Raw genomic sequence first — 22,856 nt, 5'->3', positions numbered from 1 at the left:
AGTTAGGTGAAAGAACTTAGACAAAGTAAAGGAAACAACATAAATTACCTTTCCCTTTTTATTCTCAAAAAACAAAACAAAACAAAACAGGACTCTGCAGGTATCATCAGCTAATGTCCTATAACTTCAGGCTATGTGACAAGTGGTCCCATTTAAAAACACAGTGTAAGGCTCCAGGGATCTTTCATGATATGACCTTGTATTGTGATGCCATAAAAGGGTACAAACCAGCACTAGCGTCTCATGACCTTCCTTTGCCAACAATCCCTTGGAAAGCAAATATTTTCTTTGTGTGTGTACACTGGTGGTGATTGACAGGAGAAAATCGCCTGGCTGGTTAGAGCAGAAGGGAGCAACAGCACACATTTTTTCTTTTTAAAATAATTTTTGGGAGGGGATAGGAAGGGTAATCCAGACATGAAGCCCCCAGGGTCAGGGCCCTTCTTCTCAGTGCCCACCTTCCCCCAAGTCTCACCTTCCCTGGGCTCTTCCAGGTCATGCTCTGGCGCCTCAGCCTTGGCGTCAGCCTTGGCTCCCCTCGAGCGAGTCTGGTGCAGCACGGAGCGCATGTGGATCTCCAGGGTGGAGCTCTGGTTGCAGGAGACCCGGCAGACCGTGCACTTAAAGGGCTTGTCTGTGGCCGCGGCGGTGGTGGGTGCAGTGCCGGCTTCTCCCCGGGCAGGGCTAGAGGGGTCAATGACAGCCTTCCTCATCTTGTGTGGTGGGAGACAGGTTATAATGGACCAGGAGGATGTTCTGTGTGAAGGACTCCTTATACACAGTGCACTTACAGGGCCGGGCAGGGTCAAGAAACTTGTCCCAGGCAAAGCTGGTGTTCTTCCCATAGGTCAGAGGCTGGCGAGAGTCAGCCGGAGCTGGCTCTGCGAGGAGGGGCTCCCCACCAGCCTCCTCTTCCTCCTCAGTCATGGTGAGTGGAGGAGCCACTTCAGGCAGAGGGGCTGGAGATGGGGCTGGAGAACGTGGCTGGCCTGGGCTTCCCGTGGGCTTGTTGGGGGCCTCGGCTGAGGGCGGGGGAGGCGCACGAAGAGGATCAGGACCGGCTTCGGGGTCAGGTGAGGGCCTTCTGCTGCTTGGTTTCTGCTGGGTGCGGGCTCTGGCCCAGAAGCAGGAGGCTCAGGGCCATCACCCTGAGGGCTGAGAGTGGGCCCAAGCAGCCCTTTGATTGTCAAGGTCATTTCTACAGTTGTGGCCACTAGCCGCAGCTTCTCAACACGCTCGGGCACCACGCTGTGCAGGCGGCGAAGGTGGAAGCGGAGGGCGGGCGCCCGCAAGGGCAGCTCCCGGCGCACCGGGCAGCGGTGCCTGGGCCGCACTGCATGCCGGGAGAGGGCGTGAGCCCCCACCTGGTGGGGCTCCGGGCTCAGGAGACCGCAGTAGGGACAGCAGAACACCATGGTCTGGTTGCTGCTGTCTCCAGGAGGGCCGGTCTTGTTCTCTGCTCCTTCAGATGCCAACTGTTCGGTCTTATTCTGGGCATCTTTCTCAGGGGTGGGTGGCTCAGCTGAGGGAATAATGGGAGCCTTCCCAGGAACCTGGAGCCGCCCATGGCTGAATCTCAGGATGCCCTGAGGAGCCGAGAACCCCTCACCGGCCGTTGGGCCGCTCAGTAGCAGCTGCAGATGCCGCTGGGCCTGGGCGTCACGGTGGGCCCGGTGGGCACAGGTGCTGCAGCACCGCCAGGCGGGGAGGCGTCTCCCAGGCACACAGCAGGCCGCGGAACAGCCCCAGATCTGCGCCCCTCTGCCGCCCCTCCCATCTTCAGCAGAAACTTACAGATCTGGCTGTTTTCTTCATGGGCTGCACCTCAGGCATGCAGCTGCATCTTCTTGCTGTTGGACTCAAAGTCTCTGATGTTGCAGCGCAGGTGCAGGGGGGGTTGGACAGACCCATAAGTAGCCCCACCTCTCAGAGGCACTGGGGAGGGGGTGCCAATGGCCCCACCCCCTCCCTCAGGTGGGCCGCCAGCTGGTACTTCTGAGCATGTTTGTCGGTCTTCAGGTGGAGCTGGAGGTTGGCCTTGAGCTGGGTGCCATAGCAGCAGAGCTTGCAGCGGTGGGTGTCACCGACAACCTTCTTCCACTCGGCCCCCAGGAGGCTCCCACCGACACTGCAGTGGCAGAGTAGCAGCTCCAGGCCATCTGTGCTGAAGGCCTGGCACACAAGGCAGCAGAACACCTTCAGGGATGGGCTGTCATCTGGGGGCAGCGAGGTGGGCAGCCCATCAGACAAGGAGCCTAGGAGCTGACTTGGAAGCATGTGGGCATCCAGGGGTGGGGAGATGCCAGGGCAGGTTTGGGGACCTTGCAGGCAGGTGCTCCAAGGTGGTGGAAGCCGTTGAGAAGCAGCTCCGCTTCCAGGGGCTTGTCTGGCCTTGGTCCGGGGCCAGGCAAGGAAGCCTGAAGGCTGCCCTAGGGTCTGCGGTCTGAAATACTGGAAGAGTTCCTAGGTAGGGGGGTGGGTGCAGCCCCAGCCTGGGGCGGGGGTCCTGGCCCCACCAGCCGCAGCAGCAGTCCCAGAGGCAGCCCCTGGTGCGGCATGAGAACTTTCTGCATGTGCTTCTCTGAGGTCATGTGGATGCGCAGGTTGCAGGAGACGGTCTCATAGCTGCACACCTGGTACTGCCATGACTATTTGGTCTTGGGCTCCTGGTCCCGAGGAGGGTGGTAGCACTGCCTCTGGGGGGCTCTCCTGTCCCCACCTCAGGCCCGCCTGGAAGCCCTGCAGGTGGGCCAGGTGCTAGTTGGACTGCGTGTGGATGTGAGGCTGCCCTTGGTGGAGGTGGAGTAGCTGCAGACACCGCAGCGGTGGGGAGTGTAGCTGTGGTTGCAGCTCCCTCTCTGGGCACGGTGGAGGTGGGGGGGGGCGGTGCTGCAGCAGCTGCGGGTCTGCTGCCCTAAGGCTGCTTCTCCCACACAGGCACTTCCAGGGTCTGCTGGACTTGTGGTGCCAGTTGCACTTGGGACACTTGAGCATCTTGCAGGAGTTGCATGAGCGTAGCAGGGACATGGCTGGACAGACTGAGGCCCTGGAAGGTTGCTAGGACAGGGATATAGTGGTCAGCTAGGTGAGAGGGCTGGGGTGGGTTACCAGGGTCTTCAGAGGAGCCCACAGGGGCAGGGAGAGTGCCCCCTTCCTTGGAAGTGAGTGAGCTTTGGTTGAGCTTTGGTGCCCCTGGGGGAACCAATCTGGCCCTGCCTCACCTGCTGCCATACGCAATTCTTTGCCTTGGGTTGGGCTGGGGTCCCAGGTGGCTGGGGTGGTTGGAGCAGAGGATGGGCTGAGGGCCAGGACTTCTTCCACAGGGCCTCAGGGGGACCATCCTTGGTCTGGGCTGCATTCACCTCCATGTTCCCAGGGCTGCTGTCATTAAGGGGTATTTCTAAAGGGGGATGAGCAGGCAATCTTGGTTCCAGAAAGCTTAGGAGGGCCACGTAGCCCTCACCCCATCCCGGAATATGGCTGGGTTGCCCAGCAGGCCCTGGTGTTGAGTGGGGGTTAGTGTCACCCCATGAGACTGTTTGTGGCCCATAAAGGCCTGGGGCCTCCTGAAACCCAGGTGGCACAAGAAGAGAGACAGAAGAGCACCCAGGGGTCTCCTCTGCTCCCCATGGGGCCATCTTTGGGATCTCTAGGTGGGTATGGGACCAGCTGGTAGCTCCAGAAGGCTCCATCCCTTCCCTTACAGGTGGCGGAGATTGTGATGAGGTATTGTGGGACAGAATTTGGGCAGAAGAGCTAAAGCCTTGGATTGGGTCAAAGCCATGTTGGATGTGACGGGCAGTGAGGTGTGCAGTGGGTGGGTGGGAAGCAGGGGTGGGCTAGGCTCTTCCTTGATGTCTGCCTCACCCCAGGTGTTCACTGCCTTTGGTAACAGGCGTTCACTGCCACCTGGCAGGGACGGCTTGGCCACCAGGCAGGCCTCACCTCCAGCTGTGGTCCACAGGAGGGAGCCCTCCTCCTTCCTCCTGCTCCTTGTCCTCTTCCACCCTCAGATCCTTTGATGGGAAGCCCCCACAGCCAGGCTCTTCTTGGCGCCCCCTGTCTCCTTTGGTTGGATGAGGCCACAGCCTGCCTCCAGGGGCTGGCCCCCGGCTCTGAGGCCCTCATGCTCTGAGAGGTGGAGAGGGCAGCAGGATCTGTGGTGACAGGATCTGAGGGGGTGCTGGGGGAGGAGGTGTCCGGAGGCGGGGACGGGGCATTGTGCTCATGGGACAGGGTGGTGCCAGAGGTCGAGGCTGTGTTAAGGGTGGCCGTGGCAGACGGAGGAGAGCTGGGGGTTCATTTCAGGGTGGCAGCCAGGACCACCTCAGCTGGAAGCAGGGATGGGAGTCAAACAACAGCTACCAAGCAGCACGATGTGGGGAGGGGAAGGGGTGGCGCTTGGAAGGGACTTCTCTGATGTGTTGATTCCTTTTTCCCCTCCTCCTCCCTCCCTCCAGCGCTCACTCCAGGCGTGTCGGGGTCGGAGATGGAAAAAAAGTAAATTAAATTCACAGCAGTGAGGGAAGTGAAGGAAAATAACCAATGCTATTTGGCCCTGGCTGAAGTGTTTTCCTGACTTCGTGAGGGGGTTTCCATTGATTCACCCTGGGCACTCGCTTGCTCCCTGCTGCCACCTCCTTCTCGTCCTCCTCTTCCTCCTCGTCCTCCTCCTCATTCACTGGCTGAAGCTGAGTCATCCCACACCAGCAACAGCACATTTGAGATGTAATTCTGGGCCATAAAAATCTACTCACACATTCAGAAACACACAGCAGACACTGTATTCTGCCCTCATTCATACACAATTACATACTCACATTCACACATACATACATAGGCACACACTCTCACACAGTCACACACACAGGCACACATTCATACACACACCTCTATATCTTTATCAAAGTCAAGCTGGCTGTGAGCACAGAAGATTTGAAAAGGAAACAGAAAGAGAAAGTCACCTTTGCTTCATTGAACTTATATGAAACCCTTTTGACAAGGGTATTGATGTATCCCAGGTAAATAATTTCATCTCCCATTGAATCCTGTTGCCCCTACAGCAATTACCAAGGAAACTTTTATCTAGTGGTCCCTGGGAGGTGGCGGGTGGCAAGATATCAGCTCCTGCGATCAAAAGGGGACTTCTGACTCTTTAACAGCTAATCTCATGTGAGGCAACTGACTCTCCAGTTTCCTCTGCTAAAGAGAAAATTATCAGTTTAAGCTTTGGGCAGAGACTGTCCTGCCTTTAAGGAAAGGACAAAAGGTTGGGAACAGGGAGGAGAAAAAGATACTGAGGTAAATGGGCCCTGCAAGTAAATTGATGATTCTGGTGTGAGCATGAAACTAGGAATAAGAATTTGTATGTAGGTACAAATGTGAATGCAGTTTTTTATATATATATAAAATATATTATGTATATATATATACACACACACATATATATACACATTTATTTATTTATTTACTTATTTATATTTATATATATTTATATTTGTGTTTATTTATTTATATATCTCCATACATATGAATATAGCTATAAATACAAATACAGATTAATCTAAAGAAAATAGAGAAGGAAACCCCTGGTGGAGGGCTGGGGCAGGTTTATCTGTGCTCTGAGTGTAGGGCATGTGTTTTGCCTGGGGACTTTTAAGAGTTAATAGTCTAGGTGAGTTAAAAACAGTGAGACTGAAAGGGACTTTAGAGATGTTGTTTGACAGATATAGAAATCAATGCCCAGAGAGGTGAGAGATGTCCATATACCAACATTAGTGGTCTAAACGCTAATCTAATAACATAGCATAATAATCTGTCGACTCAAGGGATAGGAGGCCACCCACAAAGCTCTCCAAGAGAAGGTTCACAGATTTAAGGACGTAATTTTAGCACATTGGAGACCCCACTTCTTATCATCAACGGTGGTTCTCGCATTCTGTTCGTGTTTTTCCCTAAGGAGTGGAGTGAGTGACTTGAGGAGGGAGTACTTCTAGAATGTCTAGGATGTCTTTCTTCCTTCCTGCTGTTACTGGTGTAAATTGCCCTCTGAGTTCTTCTGATCAGAGAGAGTTGCATGTGGACACCTGGTGTGCATTTTGATGACTGCCCTGTTCTTGGAATTTGCGTTGGAGCCTGCATCTTGAAGGGAGGTATATAAATGTGGTACTGTTGTTAAAATGGTATAAATTACAGGGTTCTGGGAAGGTCACAGCTCAGAGGGAGGGTGGGTGGTACCATCATCCCACAGTGGCCAGAAGGCTCCAGTTTACCCTCTCACAGTTTTCCTTTCCTGGTCCCCCAGCTCCCCTCCAATGTTCTAATGGTTACAAACTCTTGCAGCATATCCTCTTCACTTTCCCTTCCCTCTGGGGCCAGTTTTGTAAATATAGCTGACAGATGCCTGCCATTTTTCCTTTAGTAGTCTGTCTCATCTGACAGATGTCAAAGGTCTCACCATTGTGATATTCTTGTTACATTGCCTTTCTCCCCCAAACCTGTAATTTTGAAATCAATGGTCTGAGTTTGAGGTTTATTTGGAACCTCAAAGAAGGCTTAAATAACTAGTTGCTTAGAACATGAGTGAATACTAATAGTAATATGCTATTTCTTCCCCCTCTGCATCCTATCAGGGAACTTGCATGCTCTCCATTTAAGCCAAAGGATTGACTCTCTAAGGATGGAATTTTAGGCAGCATTTAGTTCTGGTAAAGGTGATATTTTCAGGCAAGTGGATATCCAAGGCTGCTGTAAATCATACTGATTTTCTATAGTGTGTACTGTGTTTATTTACTTTCCCCAGGTGCTTGGCATAAGAATGCATATGCCTACCTGCCTTCAGAGCCACTTCATGGCAGGGTACAAAGGTGGGACATGTGACTTTGGAGCCTTCTCCACTGCAACATGAATATAGTACTTTCTCTGTCTGCAGCAAGGGCTGGCCTTGTCTCTTTCCTGTTCTCCAAAAAGTGGCTCCAAAAATGAAAGGAGACAACCGGTACTGGAGAGGAGTTCCTCAGGAGGACAGAACAGGCAGGAGAAAAGAGTGGTCCCAGCCCGCGAGCTCCCTCTGCTGACCTGTCCATGGCCACGCAGTAGAGGAGGGGCAGCCTGAGACAAAGGACTTCTGCACTGTGCTCCCCAGCATGCTGCTTCTTGGGGGGGGGTAAGAGGAGAAGCAGGGGGGTGGCATCCCTCAGAGGGGATGTGGTTTAGGATTGACTAAACAGGAAAGGACAGTCTGTGCAATTTGTGTCTTTTAGGAAGTTGTTCTCAAGGGTTGTCATTCCAGTCAATAATGTCATCAAAATAAGCCCTGCCCACAGGTGACATAAAGAAATATCCAAAAGGAGTAGTTCCTGAGGGTGCACTCATAGCAATGGTAATAATTCATACTTATTAAGCACTTTATATAAATGTGTACGTTTTTGTGTGCATATAAGTACACACACATACACAGACACACATGCATAATTTTATGTATATAAATTTTACTCTCCAGAAAAGCCTAGAATTGAGAGTTGTGTTACCCTCCTTTTACAGGTAAATACCCTGGGATTAGTGATTTGTTCAGGGCCAGTCCAAGAATGTCAGAACTAGCATTTGAACCCGGGTCTGTTAATTTCCAAATTAAAACCTTTTCTTTTTGATATTCTCTTTCAAACAGATTTTGTGAGTGCAGGCTGATCCCAAGACAACTTGTCAACTGCAGCTAAAGTGAAGCTAGTCCTCCGCATAGAGAAAAAGGGACGACTTCTATGCAGACGGTGCACCAAGAGCTTTTACATATCTTATTTAATCATCACAGCAACCCAGTCAGGGATTTGTTATTGATTCCTGTTTGTGAAGCGGTACAGTACTGATTCAAGGTACACTGTGGATTAAGGATGGATATGGTAATCTGTAAGTCACTAGTAAAAAGTAAGACACAATGAAAAGGCCAATAGAATAGATACAATGGAATACTACTAAAATAATTCATAAGAAGCCATGAAACGTGGAGCAAAGGAAAAAGAGGAAAAACAAAAATAAGTTGTAAGACATGAGTCAGCCATATCAATAATCATATAAATATTCACAGAATAAAAATTCTACTTAAAATGCAGCAAATGTCAGCTTGGGCTTAAATATTAGACCCAACAAGACAACTGATAGTTGGGTCTTGTTTTATAATCCAGTCTGATATTAAACCATTAAAAATAAGGATGCAGAGAAGTTGGAAATAAAAGGATTGAAAAAACAATCATAAAAAAAATCACTTTAGCTATGTTAGTATTAAAGTAGAGTTCAAGTCAGTGAGTAGTACCAGTAATAAAGAAAAAAAATTGGAGAGTTTACAGAGCCAGATTTAGAAACTTATTCCAATGTTAGAATAATTAAGACAGTGTTATATTGGCCTAAGGGTAAACAAATAGATCAATAGAACAAAATATGGTGTAAATCTACATGCACACAGTCACTTAATATTTTTTACAAAGGTGCCAATATAATTTAATAGGGAAAGAATATGAATGCCAAATCACTAGAAGAAAACATAAAGGCAAAAAGTTATGACTCCAGGGAAAGCAAGGATTATTTAGACAGGAAGCAAAAAGCACTAACCCAAAAAATAAAAATGTTAATGGTTAATTGATTTTAGCAAAACTAAATGTTTTAATCATTAGGCATAATTAATTAAATAAATAAGCCACAGACTTGGAGAAAATATTTACAATATTTTCTCACAAAGTACTCATATATGGAGTAAACAAATAACTCATTTGTAATGAATAGTAATTCATTCTTAAGTGATAATAAAAGGATTAAAAACCCAATTAAATACATAATGTAGGTGAATCTGCATTTTGCAACAGAAACTAATTGGTCAAGTCAATAAAAATACAGAAGGTGCATAGATCATTCTTCATCAGGGAAATAAAAATTGAAACCATAATGACAGACCTCTACATATTAAAAAAATAAAACATGTTTTATTAAAAATAAGATTTATAAGATCAAGTGTTGGTGAGGATACCTCATATATTGCTGGGCCTGTGTAAAATAGTACAGCCACCCCAAAACATACACCCCCCCAAATTGAGTGTGTATGGTCACAAAAGGTTTGTACTAGAATGCTTATGGCAGTTTTGTTCATGAAAGACTGGAAACAACCCAAATATTCATCAACAGGAAAACAGGTAAACAAATTGCAGCAATGGAACACTACTAAATAGTGAAAAGGAATAAACTACAAATAGTTTCCAACACATTAGTGACTCTTTAGAAATGGTAGTTGTGTGAAAGAAGCTAGACATGAAAGAATACATACAATATGACTCCATTTATATGAAATTCTACAACAGACAAAACTGATGGTGATAGAAATCAGACTTCTGGGAAAAGAGGTTGGTTGGAAAAGGACAAGAGGCAGCATTCTGGTGAGGTGGAAAGGTTCTAAACCTTGACGAGGACAGTTGTGATTACATGACTACAAAATTAAAATGCTATTGGTAGGGATTTGCATTTTATGCATTTTATTCTATTTTAGTTATCCCTCAAAGTACTGGGGAAAACTCAAAATGCTGCATAAGTTAAAATGAGATTATCATTGAAAAATACCCATTGTAAAGAGATTGTTGGCTTCTTTGAGAATAGCATGTGGAATCAGAGGGCATAGAGAGGAGGAAATAGGAACACTGAATATAGTCAATTATTTTAAGAATATTGGCTATGAAGGAAAGGAAGACAGACTTGGTGGTAGTGGAAAGGAAATATGTATGTTTATTCTTTGGACATGGAAGAATAAACATGTCTGATAGATCTGAAATTATCTTTTATTTTGTAGTTGTTAATCAGAAAACTAAAAACCTGAGGACAATTAGGGCATTTATTTTTTAGTGCAGTTTCAGATTTGCAGAAAAACTGAGCAGTTAGTACAGAGTTCCATATACTCAGCCCCCATAAATTGAACACCCTACCCTGCACTCAACTTCCCTTATTATCCTATCTTGCATTTGCTACAATTAATGAACCAACATCAGTACATTATTACTTACTGAAATCCATAGTATACATTAAGGTTCAATCTGTGTTGTACAGTTCTGTGGATTTTGAAAAATGCATAATGTCATGTATCCCCATAACAATCTCATGAGGAATAGTTCCCCTATCCTAAAACGCCCTGCGTGTGGCTTCACTTGTCCATCCCTCCTCCATGCCCCTGGGTTCCTGGTAACAGTGATCTCACAGTCACCACACCTTTTCCTTTTCCGAAATACCATGTTGTTAGAATCATACAATATGTCACCTTTTCGGACTGTCCTTTCTCACCTAAACGTTCCCCGCTGTTTATTTGCAGCCAAACCTTTCTCCTACCCCGAGCTTCAGGCAACCACTGATCTATTTTCGTACTACATGGTCTTGTCTCTTCTAAAACTTTTATGTCAATGTGATCATACAACATACAGACTTCTGTGAATGGCTTTGTTCAGCAGCATACTATTTCTCAGATTAATCTCTTTAATGCATGTATCCATAATTTGCTGTTTTGACTGTTAAATAGTATTCCATGGTATGAATATACCACTTTTGCTTGTCCTTTTACCTGTAGATGACATTTGGAATGTATCTAGTTTTAAGCTATTATGAGTAATGATGATAGGAACGTCCACATAAAAGGCTTTATGTAACCACAGGGCATCGTTAGGTGAACAATTTAAAATTGTTGCATGCAGACCTCAGAAAAATATATATTCTTCAATTTTTCTATGCAGTGTTTTATAATAAATCAAGCTTGTTAACTATAATTAGAATTCCTATGCGCCCTGGCCGGCGCGTGCTGGCGGCCGGCATCTCCACATGGGACTGGCGCAGCGGGCAGCGCGCCCCTCCCACCCGGCGCGCCCCTCCCACCCGGCGCGCCCCCTCCCACCGGACGAGCCCCTCCCACGCCGCCTGCCCGGGGACCGCCTACGCCCGGCTCCGCGGGTTCGGATCCCGGCCGGGCCGGCGTACGCGGGGCGGTGGCCGGGAGGGCGGGCCCGGCCTGGGAGCCTGAGGTGGCGCGGAGCCTCGCCTTCCTGGCACGCTGCCTTTCCAAATGCTCCCACGTCTCCTCCCCCATCCCAGTCGGGTGACACGGCCTCCGCCGACTCCGTCCGGGCAGGGTCTCCGGCTCCCCCGGCTCCGCTCAGAGCCCTGAGGTCCTCCGGCCGGGCTGAGTCTAGCCATGAATCAGGTACAGAAAACTGGTCTGAATCAGAATTCCTAATTTCCTACCCGCTTCTACTGCAGCCTTGCTTGAGCTGCATCTGGGACTTTGGCAGGGGTCTGTGAAAGCCCCCAAACAAAAACTTGTTTTGTCAGTTTACTAACAGGGGGCACTTTCCCCTGACTTGGTGAGGCGCTTTGAAAAAGAAAGGTGCCTCGGCCGCCTTTCGTTCCCTGGCTTAGTGAGACTCGATTGTCTCTGGTGTTGTGTGGGAGCGCTGTGAAGCAGGATATTTCTGATTCCTTTCCTGTTATTTTTTCTTTTGCTTGCTCATTGGAAAAGGTTCAGGAAAGGGAAGCTGATGAGGTGGAATTAGAAGCCTGCTGCATTTGCAGCAAAATTCATGTTCTTTCCTTCAATGCAAGAAATGCTAAAATTCAATCTTCGTATTAACTTTTTTTTTCAAGGATACAAGATGATTTGTTGAAAGCAAGAAAAATGAACAGGAGACAAGATGGAGTGAAAACAGCTTCAGTGGTTTTCTGATTGCTTGATTCTTCTTCTAGCCTTGTTATTTTTTCAAGTTCTAATTGGACATACCCTCTCTTTTCAACATTGGGAAACTGAGATGGAAAGAGTAATCTGACTAGAAGAATGTAGAGTCCAAACAGGGCTGGGCCCTGAAAGGGAACTGCATCTAGAGTTTCATAGAAATGTCAGATTTTAATGTTTGAAATATAATTTCTAGCTGGGTGGGAGAAACTTTACATTTCTTTAAAGAGTAGTTGTTCAAACATGTTTATGAAAGGCTTGCCGTGTGCCAAGGAGCATATGGTCCTTTCACATGTATATTCTACATCACTTAATAAAAATTGCCTTGTGAAACTTGTGAAATTGCTTGTTCGTGTCCTAAATTCGGTAATTGTAGTCATCTAGATTTGAGCAGGACATGTTTTAATCACCTGAGTATTACCATTCAGAAAAAAAGCTCTGGCAAGTGGAGAACGGTTTATAAAAACCTTTATATCTGAGCATATTTTGCAGTTGTTATTTGCAAACGGGGACTAAAAGTGTTTGCTACCTTTCTGTGATTAAGAAAGAATCCAGAGAAGATTGATTTGAAGATCAGTTAACTTTGCAATAGAAAAACATATGTTCTGATGACAAGTGTTGGTACTAAAAGTGTTGCAGCATTTTGCATAAGCTCATTTAAGCATCGTGAGAATTCACAACTGACAAAATAGGTTTGCTGACTCAGGGTACATTGCTGAAGGGGGTGGGGTCGGGTAGGAGGAAGCTTAGAGCGCTGCACGTTTTGAGTTGGGTGATGACTCATCCTGCCCACGGACTGCTACGTGGCCCTTATTTTATACACTATTTTTTTAAATGGAAGGCTAAAATGCTGCTGTCTACATTATAATTCTCTCTCATAGAGGAACCACAGTTTTTCTAAAAAAAAATGGCTTCTTAAATTGCATTTTAAAAGGATCTCACATATCCTGCAGGTGGAATTTTGTAACATTTGTTGGGAGGAAAGGTAGAATTAATGTCTGGCCGGTTGCTGCAATTAAACATTTGACACTAAAAAATTTTTTTAATTGATACTAACAGCTCCTTGATTATTATTGAGAGAGGTTTCTTATCAATTATTTACAAAGAACAGTACTTTTATGGTGTGGATAGAAATTAAATTTTTTTTTCATTGGTAATGTGAAAGTTATCTTTATAATGTCTAGAAATTAGTTTAAATAAGTTGCAAAAGCACAGAAATATTTAACCAGATACAGCTCTGAACCTATGAGTATTTCATTCTGATGGAATTATACATCGTGCTTTCTCCTGATCTGTAGGAATTTGTTGTTTTGATAAAAACAGCTTGAAATAGGTATTGTTTTAGGCAGGATTTTTCATCAATCTTTTTCTGAGATAAGCTGAATGTACAGTTCCAAATTTAGGACTTAATGTTGAAATTTGGTAGTAAAATTTTGACTGATTGTAGAAAGCCATTGTTTATCAGGCTGGCATAAAATAAGATTACGGAGGGAAAAAAAGATTGAGAATAGCAGTTTGTTTTAAAAGTAAGAAGAAAAACCTTCCCACTCCCACGTTTTTATTTGTAGGCTTATCTTCTCAAAATGATTTATTTGAAGAGTTTTGTGGGTGTTAAAGTGTATTAATGTAAATTAAATCTTTAGAGAGATTTTGGAAGAGTACTACATGACTTCTATAAAGGAACTTTAATGACATTTAATTCAAACTTTAAAATTTATTTTCTACTAAAGGAAATAAAAAATATAAAAGGATTGTAGAGTTTCAGAGCATCCTATCATTTATAGGTTGAACATGTATTTCCAGTTTTTTGTTTTTTAAGAAAATAGGTAATTAGCTGTCATGCTTAATTCAGAATTTGTAAACAATGTAGACATCTTAGCCTGTCTTTTCTATGGGGTTTTTCCTTATGAAACCCTGAGCCTCACCACTGCTATCCCGTTCCTTGTTTACCTTGCCCTCTTGAACTTTGTAGTTCTTTGTAGCATTATTCATCCTTCAGCCTGTTCTGCGGGTTGTTAATGTCACCCTGAGGCCTGCTAGTGGGGAGGGGTTTCGGTTGGTTTCCATGCTCAGAGCCCTGACTGAGACTTTACAAAAACGATAATGTTACTATGGTTGGTGATGTTTTCCTGGGAGTTGCTTTTCCTGTGGAGCTGATGCATTTAAAAAGTTAACAGTGGTGTGGGCTTTGTCTACCATTGTTTTTTTTTCTTCCATGAACTGCATATTTGGAAAATATAATGTATCCCTTTGTCTCACATACCTGTCAGCCTTTTAAATCCATTTCTGAAAAGTACAGAGGTTGAATGTGTATATAGCAAATTACGTTTTCCCATTGATTTGCATTTAAATTTGATATGTCTTTTCATGGGAAAATAAATGGTATCACAGAAATTGTTAGAATCCTAATGTTTACTTCAGGGAAGAAATTGCCTCTGCAGAGCGTGAGAAATCTGTGTGCATTTAATTCTGTACCACCATAAAGCTATAAAATGTTAGTGTTTACGGAGGATTCAGAACATTATCTTGCCCTAGGTACATAATTTAACAGCTCAGGAAACTGAGGCCCGGAGAGATCTAAGACCTTGATACTAACAGTATGATTTCTGGACCAGCAGTATTAGCAGCACCTGAGAATTTGTTAGAAGTACAGAATCTTAACCCCATCTCAAGACTTAACTGAGTTAGAACCTACATTTTAACTAGATTCTTGGGTGATTCAAATGCACATTCATTTCTAGAAGCACTGCTGAGTGATGCTTACACAGTTGCTCAGCCGGTTAGTGACTGATCTGGAAAACTGAGGTCTTCTAAGTTGCTCTTTCCATTGGCCCCCTTGAAAAAAGTTAAAAGAAAAATTGAGGATCTAATGCTGTCCAATTGAACTTTCTGTGATGATAGAAGTGTTCTGTTCTGTGCTGTCCAATGAGATCACCACTAGCCACATGTAACTACTGAGCATTTGATAGGTGGCTAATGCACCTGCAGAACTGAATTTTTGACTTAATTTAATTTTAATTTATACTTAAAGAGCTGCATAAAGTTAGTGGCTACTATACTGGACAGCACAGATTTAGATGATCTTTGCCTACACTACGTTTAAAATCTAAGCCTTAATTTATAAGTGATAAGGCATAATTTAATAATTTCCTTTTCCATTTACAAATTGTTAAGATGGTAGGTTTGTTAACTACCTACTTTCCTAGTATGCCCAGATATTACTTTAGTAATTATTATAAAGCAGTGCCAATTTTCTGGTTGATACTCCTGTGTTCAATATTGTAGATAACCTAGGTTATAAGAATATAAATTTTCCCATTTGTCTCAATAAAGATATTTTCACTTGGGCTTAAAAAAAATAAAAATGCCTGTTAAGTAAGTACTCCTTAATTATTGTGTGGATAGCATTGAGAGTTTTCTCCTCTGACCTAGTACTACTGCCAGGCTTTTCGGCACTTGGTGATAGTTGCCAGATTGAGCTGCCATTTGTTATGTTAATTCCAGGTGCAGAAACATTGAATGGTTCTTAAACACCCAGCTTATGCAGTGGGAGATTCTAACCCTAGCGTAAGTCAGACTGGCCGGAGTCCAAATCCCGGCATTTAGTATATACGTGGTTTCCTCGACCTGCCTCTAAGAATTGGCACATCCCAGAGGTTAGCCCTGGACACTTTCCCCCGCTTCTCTTTCTGTCTTTCTGTAGGTGGTCTCATTCAATTTACTGTTTTAAATACTATCTACATGTGACTAATTCTCAAATTTGTTTCTGATTTAGATTTCTCTCGTAAATAGACTTAATATGTCCAAAATAGAATTCTTTCTCCCATATTGTTCTTTTCCCAGTCTCCCCCGTCTGAGTAACTGGCACCTAGGAGTTACCCTTAAAACCTGTTTTCCCCTTATCCACCATATCTAATCCATCACCACGTTCTTTTGGTCTCCAAAATATCATTTGGATTTGTCCCCTGTTTTACACCTTCATTTCTCCCAGCCTGGTCTCAGTCATCTCACATGGCCTGCTGAAACAGCTTTTAATTGGTCTCTGCTTTCACTTGACCATCTTCTTCAGTCCATTCTCCTCCCAGTAGCCAGAATCATCTTTTTAAAATGTAAATGAAACCATGACACTTGTCTGCTTAAAATCCTTCTATAGCTTTCCTTTGCTCTTAGTTATAAGATTCAGAGTCATACCTCATGTGTTTGTTTCTATCTGTACAGTCTCATCCCCACATCTGCCTCTGCTCCCTTTGCTCAGGACGCTCTCGCTATACTGGCATTTTTTCTTTTCCTCCAAAACAGAAGTTCTGTCCTACTCTAGGTTGTATTGCTTTTCCCTCTGTTTGGAACACTCCTATCCCAGCTCTTAACAATGCTGGTTTCTTCTAATCATTCAGATTTCAGCTCCCTAGATGGCCATTTCCAAGCCACCCAGTCATAGCACTTGGCCAAACCTGAAAGTTATGCTACTCATTTACTTGTTAGTCTTTTCTTACTAGAATGTAAAGTCTCTGGAAGTGGAACTTTAACTGTCTTACCTCCACTGTACTATCAAACAGTGCCTGACACATACCATGTGCTCAAGTCATGTTTTGTGCACTGTGCAAAATGTTTGATTGATTCCCTTAAACTTCTAAAGTGGAAAAGTGCATTAAAGATTGCATTGTGGTCATTGTGACAAGTGATTCTGGGTTTCTGGCTCACAAATACATTATTGATACCATTGTAAAAACTTAAATAGGATCTGAGCATGAGTGTTAATTTCCTAATTTTGATTGTCGTATTTTGGTTACATGGAAGAACGTCTTGTCTGTAAGAAATGTACTCTGCTATCAAAGGGCTGGGAGGGAACGTGTAATGTACTTGTCAGTCAGTTAGCATTATTATTTGAGAGATGATCATAGGCTTTGGTTTACAGACTTGAGGTTCAAATCCTGGCTCTCACTGATGTGTAATTTTGAATGCAGCATTTAAGTTCTCTGAAGATCTTCAGACCCATTTTATAATGCTGTTGGGAGGATTAAATATAAGAGTAGCACTCTTCCCACAGAACACACTCAGTCAAGCTTGCCGTTGTTCCTTCTGTTCTGTTAAAATTCAAATATTAAAAAGCCCTATTCTTATGTTCAGTGCTGTGAGTTCCTTTATAAAATAAACAATTTTTTTCATTGATTACTTTTATAATAGCTGATAATGTAGGTGAAATATGTACCAGATATGTTATTTCTGTCTTCAAATTAGGACTTCCAAGCCATATTCCATAAGATAGATTTTTAATATCCTAAAACTGTATACTTTCAAAATAGAAAGTAGAGCACTTCAAAATGATTTCAGTTAAAATGTGTGTTTATCTTGATTAATTAACATGTTTTTTTTTTCCTGTTTTCTTGGGAAGTGTCAATGAACCTGTGGTATTTAAATAAAATGTGTTAGTTTGTATTATTACTGATGTAAATGCACAGAAAAACTGCTTAGTGAAATAAATCATTACTTAAAATTGGTGACTTATTTAGTTTTCTCTTTTTCTTTCTCTTTACTCCCCATTGATGGGCATGATATTAGTAAACATAGTGACCAAAAAAGGAAAAAGTGTTGAAAGATGACCCATGAGCCTTTAATTATTTATCACAGTCTGTTTTGAGTAAGATAAACCACTTCACTAACACTGCAAACCTTGCAGTTGCATGGTTCAGTTTACCTCTTTCTAGCAATTTGTGCCCTTGGATGTTACTCTTGCATGTGCTGTAAACCCCACAATCCATTAATTTTTTGCTTTAAACAATCAGTAGTCTCTTAGAGACGTTTAAACATGTGTATTTTTTGTTGTTGTTTTTTAGGCTTCTTATATTTTCCAGTTACTTATTCTTTCTGCAGATCTGGGGTTCTGTCTGTTTTTTTTTTTTTTCTTCTTCACCCTGATGAACATCTTTTAGCATTTCTTGTAGTAAAAGTCTGCTGGAGACAAATTCTTTTTGCTTTTGTCTCTTTGAAAATACTTTTACTTCATCTTCAGTTTTGAAATGGATTTCCCTAGATGTAGAGTTCTGGGCTGATAGTTTTTCTCTGGGCACTTGAAAGCTGGTGGTGTCTTCTGGCTTTCATTGTTTCCAATGATAAGTCAGCCATGGTTCCTAGTTCTCCCTAGTAGGTACTTTTTCTCTTTTCCATAGTTGCTTTTAAGAGTTGCTCTCCCCACCCCCCACCCCTGCCATTTTCAGCAGTTTAACTATGATGTGCCCAGCTATGGGTTTCTTTATCCTGCCTGTGGTTCATTAGCTTCTGTGTCTGTGACTTGAGGTCTTTGGTCAGCTTTGGAAAGCTCTGTCTATTTTCCCACCACATACTCTGCCCTGTCAGCTTTCTGAACCTTGGTGCTCTCTGCTTTGCAGCCTAGCTGCCAGCTCTTTGGATTGCTTAGATGTTTTCTTTGCTTTCCAGTACCACGTCAGGTTTTCTTTACCTCATGTTTTTGCCCATTTTCTTAGGAAGAACATCATCTGCCTTACTCAGAGAGCCTTGGGGGGGAGGAGTTATCTCATAATCCCTGGCTTGTCCTCCACCCTCAGATGACAGCTGTCTTGGGCACAGTGATGTGTGCCCATTTGGTTCATGAGATTTTCTCTCAGCTCTCCTGCCTTGCCCTCAGACTTGCGCAGTCAGTGAAGATCCGCAGGGAAGAGTTGGCAGGTGGGGCTTGTACCTGGACTTCCTCTGAATCCTAGTCTGTTACCTGAATCCACATGCTGTCATTAAAGTTTGTTTATACTTTTGTCTGGTTCTTCTTAATCCTGTTAGTGGAAAATTTCTTGTTCCCTTACCACTTTGCCAGGAATAAGGATAACCATGATCTCTTGTCTTATGAAGGGCTTTACAATTTCTGGAATTTATTTAAAGTTCTTTGCATCATCAGCTTTCTGAAGGGTATTTTAAAAACTACAACTTTGTGACTTACTCAGTTTATCATGGTTTATAGGGTTGAGAGTGATGGTGTCTTGCCACTTTATGCATTCCAGTCAGAGGTGGAAATCCTGAGCCTCTTATTAAACTTATAACATTTTAGAGCTGGAAGAGACCATGGAAACCATGTAATTTAGCTACATCATTTTCCTGATGAGGAACTGAGACATAGAAATGTGAGATGCTTTGATTGCACAGCTAATTTAGCCACAGATCCTGGACTAGACTTCAAATCTCTTTAGTTCATGCGTGTTTGTTTTTCTTTAATATGGGTTTAGTGAAATCAGGCAGGAATTTTTCAACAGTGACAAACTGTAGTGTGAATCCAATAAGAAACTTAACACTAATTTTTATCTTGAAAGCTTTGTGCAAGTCTGGAGAAAATGAGAAGCAAAAAGAGAGAGGAGAAGGGATATTTCAGATAAGTTATATGCCATTTTGAATGATTATTTTTTTAATTCCTACATTTTATTGAAGTATAGTCAGTTTACAGTGTTGTGTCAATTTCTGGTGTACAGCATGTATCAATCATACATATGCACACATATATTCCTTTCCATCTTTTTTTAAAAAATTGGGCAGTCTCTATTCAAGCATGTGGTTGTCTGCATTTGATGAGGGTCCAGAAATGTTCTGTGTGGCCTTGCACAGTGTGGCCCTCTTTGGACCCTCAGCAGGATTCGTTAGCTCAAAAATGACAGCAGTTCTATTTGATGTAGAGTCTGGAAAACTGTGCTGCTAGAAGGCATTGACCCTACTAGGATGGACAAAGAACAGTAAAATCAGAAGGTCAAGGCCTTGCACATCTTCCTGATACCCACTTGGTATCACATGGATTAGTAAGACATTTTACAGAATCCTGCTCATCTGGTTATATAGGACACTGTTTCAGTGGCACAGCCCCTCTCCCCTACCTCAGCAAACAAACCAGGAGCTATAACAAAGCTGAAAAGTTTTTGTTTCTTCAGTCTGAGTGGGTTGAAATCAGTTGCTTTCTTCATGTGTTGGCAGACCTGTGTGTTCCTCCTAGGGTGAGGCTCCTGGGGGAAGGCCTGGCAAGGAACGCACCATATCTAGGAGTCATGACTGATGTTCCCACATGGTAGGTCAGAATGTGGTCAGATTCTGAAAAAAAATTGAGGGTAGGGCTTGTCTTCTATAAAATGTGTTTCCACCAAGTAGTCTATGTCATTTACATGAACCCATTCAGTAGTTTTTAAGGTGCCTACTAAGTACCAGATACTATGCTCAGAAAATGACAGTAAAGCTACTTAGTCTCAAACTTTTTATTTTTTAAAATAAAACTACAACAAAGAGAAAGGGAATGGCGCCTAAGAAAATGAAGATTAGAAGATTTGAAGATCGGATGAGATGAGCTTGGGGATAGACGGCAAAAGATAAGGGAAGGAGAATGCTATTAGGAAGGAGAAGAGAAAGAAAGCTTTGTGGGATGGGGCAACCTACAACAGTGCTCTAAGAATATGTGCTTTATTAGGCCAGATTTTTTTTTTTTTTTTTTTTTTACTGTTTTGACCTTTTCTATACCTTAATGCCTAAAACAATGCCTGGCATCTGGTAAATACTCAGGGTTTTGTTTAATGAAAGTGTAATTGGTGGGTGGAAGAACTGAAGCTGTTTTAGTCAAAGCTGTTAAAACAGTTTGCTTCTCTATGCTTCTGGACCATTTTGGGATTTCATTTCCCTACTGCCTTGAAGTAGATGGGACCATGTGACCTGCTTTCATCAACAAAATATGAATAGAAGTGAAACGCATCATTTTTGGACAGAACCTTAGGCACTAGTGAGGTATTCCCACATCTTTCCTTCTGGCAATGAAAGGGATGGTAGCTACTCAAAGAGTTTGTGTTACAGCTCTGTTGAATTTCTTGTATGAAAAGAATTTAAAAGTTATTTAGGCCACTGATATTTGGGGGTTATTTGTTACTCTAACACTGTCTAGACTGTCCTGACTGCTACAGAAATTTATATTCATTTTTGTTTGGCTGGAATCTTTAGATTTCCAAGCACACTTGAAGAAGTCTGCCCACATGTCTCCTGCTTATATATTTGTTCCAGTGTTTCCTTACCATTGGTTAGGAGAGGAGTTTTAGAAGTGAGGGCTCAGGCAGGAGGAAGATAGGAGAAGGTTATTATAATTATTTAAAATTTTCCAGCCATTAATTTGTAGAAGGGATTGTGTTTGTTTGATGTTTAGTGTATAGAAATTTCAAGCACATTTCCCCCATTCTGGGCATACCACCATAATAAGTAGGAAAAAAAACACAACGAACAGTGAAGTAAAAGACTTGTACTGTGCTATCATAGATCACAGGCTTTTAGAATTAGAAGAATTTTTAGAAATTCTTAGACTAGTTCATCTTGTCTGTGAAGTTCTGATATTCCAGTATGGGCACCTAGAGTAAGCAGCAACTATAAGTGAACATCAAAATAAACACAATGACATTTATTTTATAATGGCTTGTTAAATGGCTGAAGTCCTTAATGTTAAAATGTATTTAGGCAAAGGTTGAGACACTTTAAGAACAGAAGTTATGAGCAGAAGAGGAGTTTCGATAAAACCGGGCACTGTGCAGGAAGCTGTGTCCACCTTTGAAAGTTTGTCTCTGACGTTAACAGTTGTTACTGACAGTGGGCAGAGCCTCCCGCCCCAGTTCCCAAGATCATTCACTGACACAGGTTTGTACTTGGGGCCTCCCTGGGGTCTAAATCCTGAGAGGGGCCCCTGATAACTCTTAGGACTGCCCTGCATTTGGAGCAAGGGCTTTGCCAAAAATGTATATGAGCAAGCAGTTAAGCTGTGGCCTTGGCCTTCTCTGCCCTAGAAACTTAGTAGCCCTGATGAGAGCTTGAGAACATGATCTTTGGAAAGGGTGATTTGCTGTGACAGTAGCTCCCTGGGCCAGGGTTAGGAGACAGTCACAGCTGTCCCTTTCCCTTCTCTCCCAGAGCAACTGGGTGTCAGCTGAGGAGATGCCAGGGTGGGTGATTGCCAGTTAACTCAAATTGCCCCTCACTTGACCCTGGAGAAGAGCAAGATAGGCACGAGCTGGTGGGGTGGGGGAGGGGGAAGGCTGGGAGTGAGTGTGATCAGGCCAGATGACCCATGTCAGCATTTGGCCTGAGAAGCAGCGGAGTGGGAGGTGGAAGGAAAACCAGATAGGTAACCTCTATGTTTAAGGCCCTCGCCTCAAACTTTGCACATCCAGATCCCTTTCTGACACTGGCTGAGTTGTTCCTGAATAAGAAAGGAAAGAAAATCCAATTTCTATAGAACGTGGAGATGGGGCAGAGTGAAGTGATTCTACTGTCTTTTATTTCTCTCCTTTGCATTTTATAACTTTACTTCCTATACTTACACTCAACTCAGAGTACCTGCATTTCTCTTGGTGGGGGGGTAGGCTGAGTGACAGAAGGCAGGAGGCAATTTAGAGAAGAGTGGAGAGCTTGAGGTGACAGTGGTAGCCAATGCAGTTTCAAGGAACTGCCTTATAACTGTTGGAGGCTGGTACCCAGCCTGGGCTACGTAAAGAGATTTTCCTTCCATCTATGGTGGGTCACTGAAAGAAGACCAGAGAGCCAACTTCATTCTTACAGATCATTTTCTGCACTTCATTTTATTTACCAAATTATTGTTAAAAACAAAACAACATTGACCCAGCTAAGCAAAACTTACCTAAGATCTGATTCGAAGCAACACAGTCCCAGCACTGAGGTTGGTAGGAAGGGGTAACATTTGGTGGCAAAGGAATTAGAAGGATGGGAGAAGGGGTCATTTTTTAGTTGCTATCCAATCTTAGTTTTCCTTTTCCTCCCTTGAGGTATTTGGAAAGTGCAGAAGGAATACAGAACCCCAGATCTTTCCTGAGTCTAAGCCTTGAAATTTGCTTTTATGAAATGAAACATGAAAGATAGTGGAGAAAATAGTATAAATGGAATGTTTCTAGAGGTCATTGATGTGGATGGAGGACGCACTGACCAGTACTCTGCTGACCCACTTGAGTTGCACGTGCATCCTCTGGTCAGGCTCCAGAGCTCCCTCCCTGATGGATGTGAAAGATGGACTTGATTGGAGAGGTCAGGACTTGTAACATTATTGCCAAAAGGGCCAAAGTGATGAGGAAGAAGCTGTTTTCATGGTCAT

At 43.5% G+C, this 22,856-nt stretch overlaps 1 pseudogene; it reads right to left on the bottom strand.

The window, feature by feature from the left end:
• Positions 1-233: 233 nt before the first annotated feature.
• Positions 234-4,700, bottom strand: LOC140690155 (zinc finger homeobox protein 2 pseudogene; annotated as a pseudogene).
• Positions 4,701-22,856: the final 18,156 nt, after the last annotated feature.

Source organism: Vicugna pacos, chromosome 29 (assembly GCF_048564905.1).
Source record: "Vicugna pacos chromosome 29, VicPac4, whole genome shotgun sequence".
In the NCBI taxonomy this organism is placed as follows: domain Eukaryota; kingdom Metazoa; phylum Chordata; class Mammalia; order Artiodactyla; family Camelidae; genus Vicugna; species Vicugna pacos.
The sequence above is the reverse complement of the archived record's forward strand: the minus strand, read 5'-3'. Positions and strand labels throughout refer to the sequence as shown.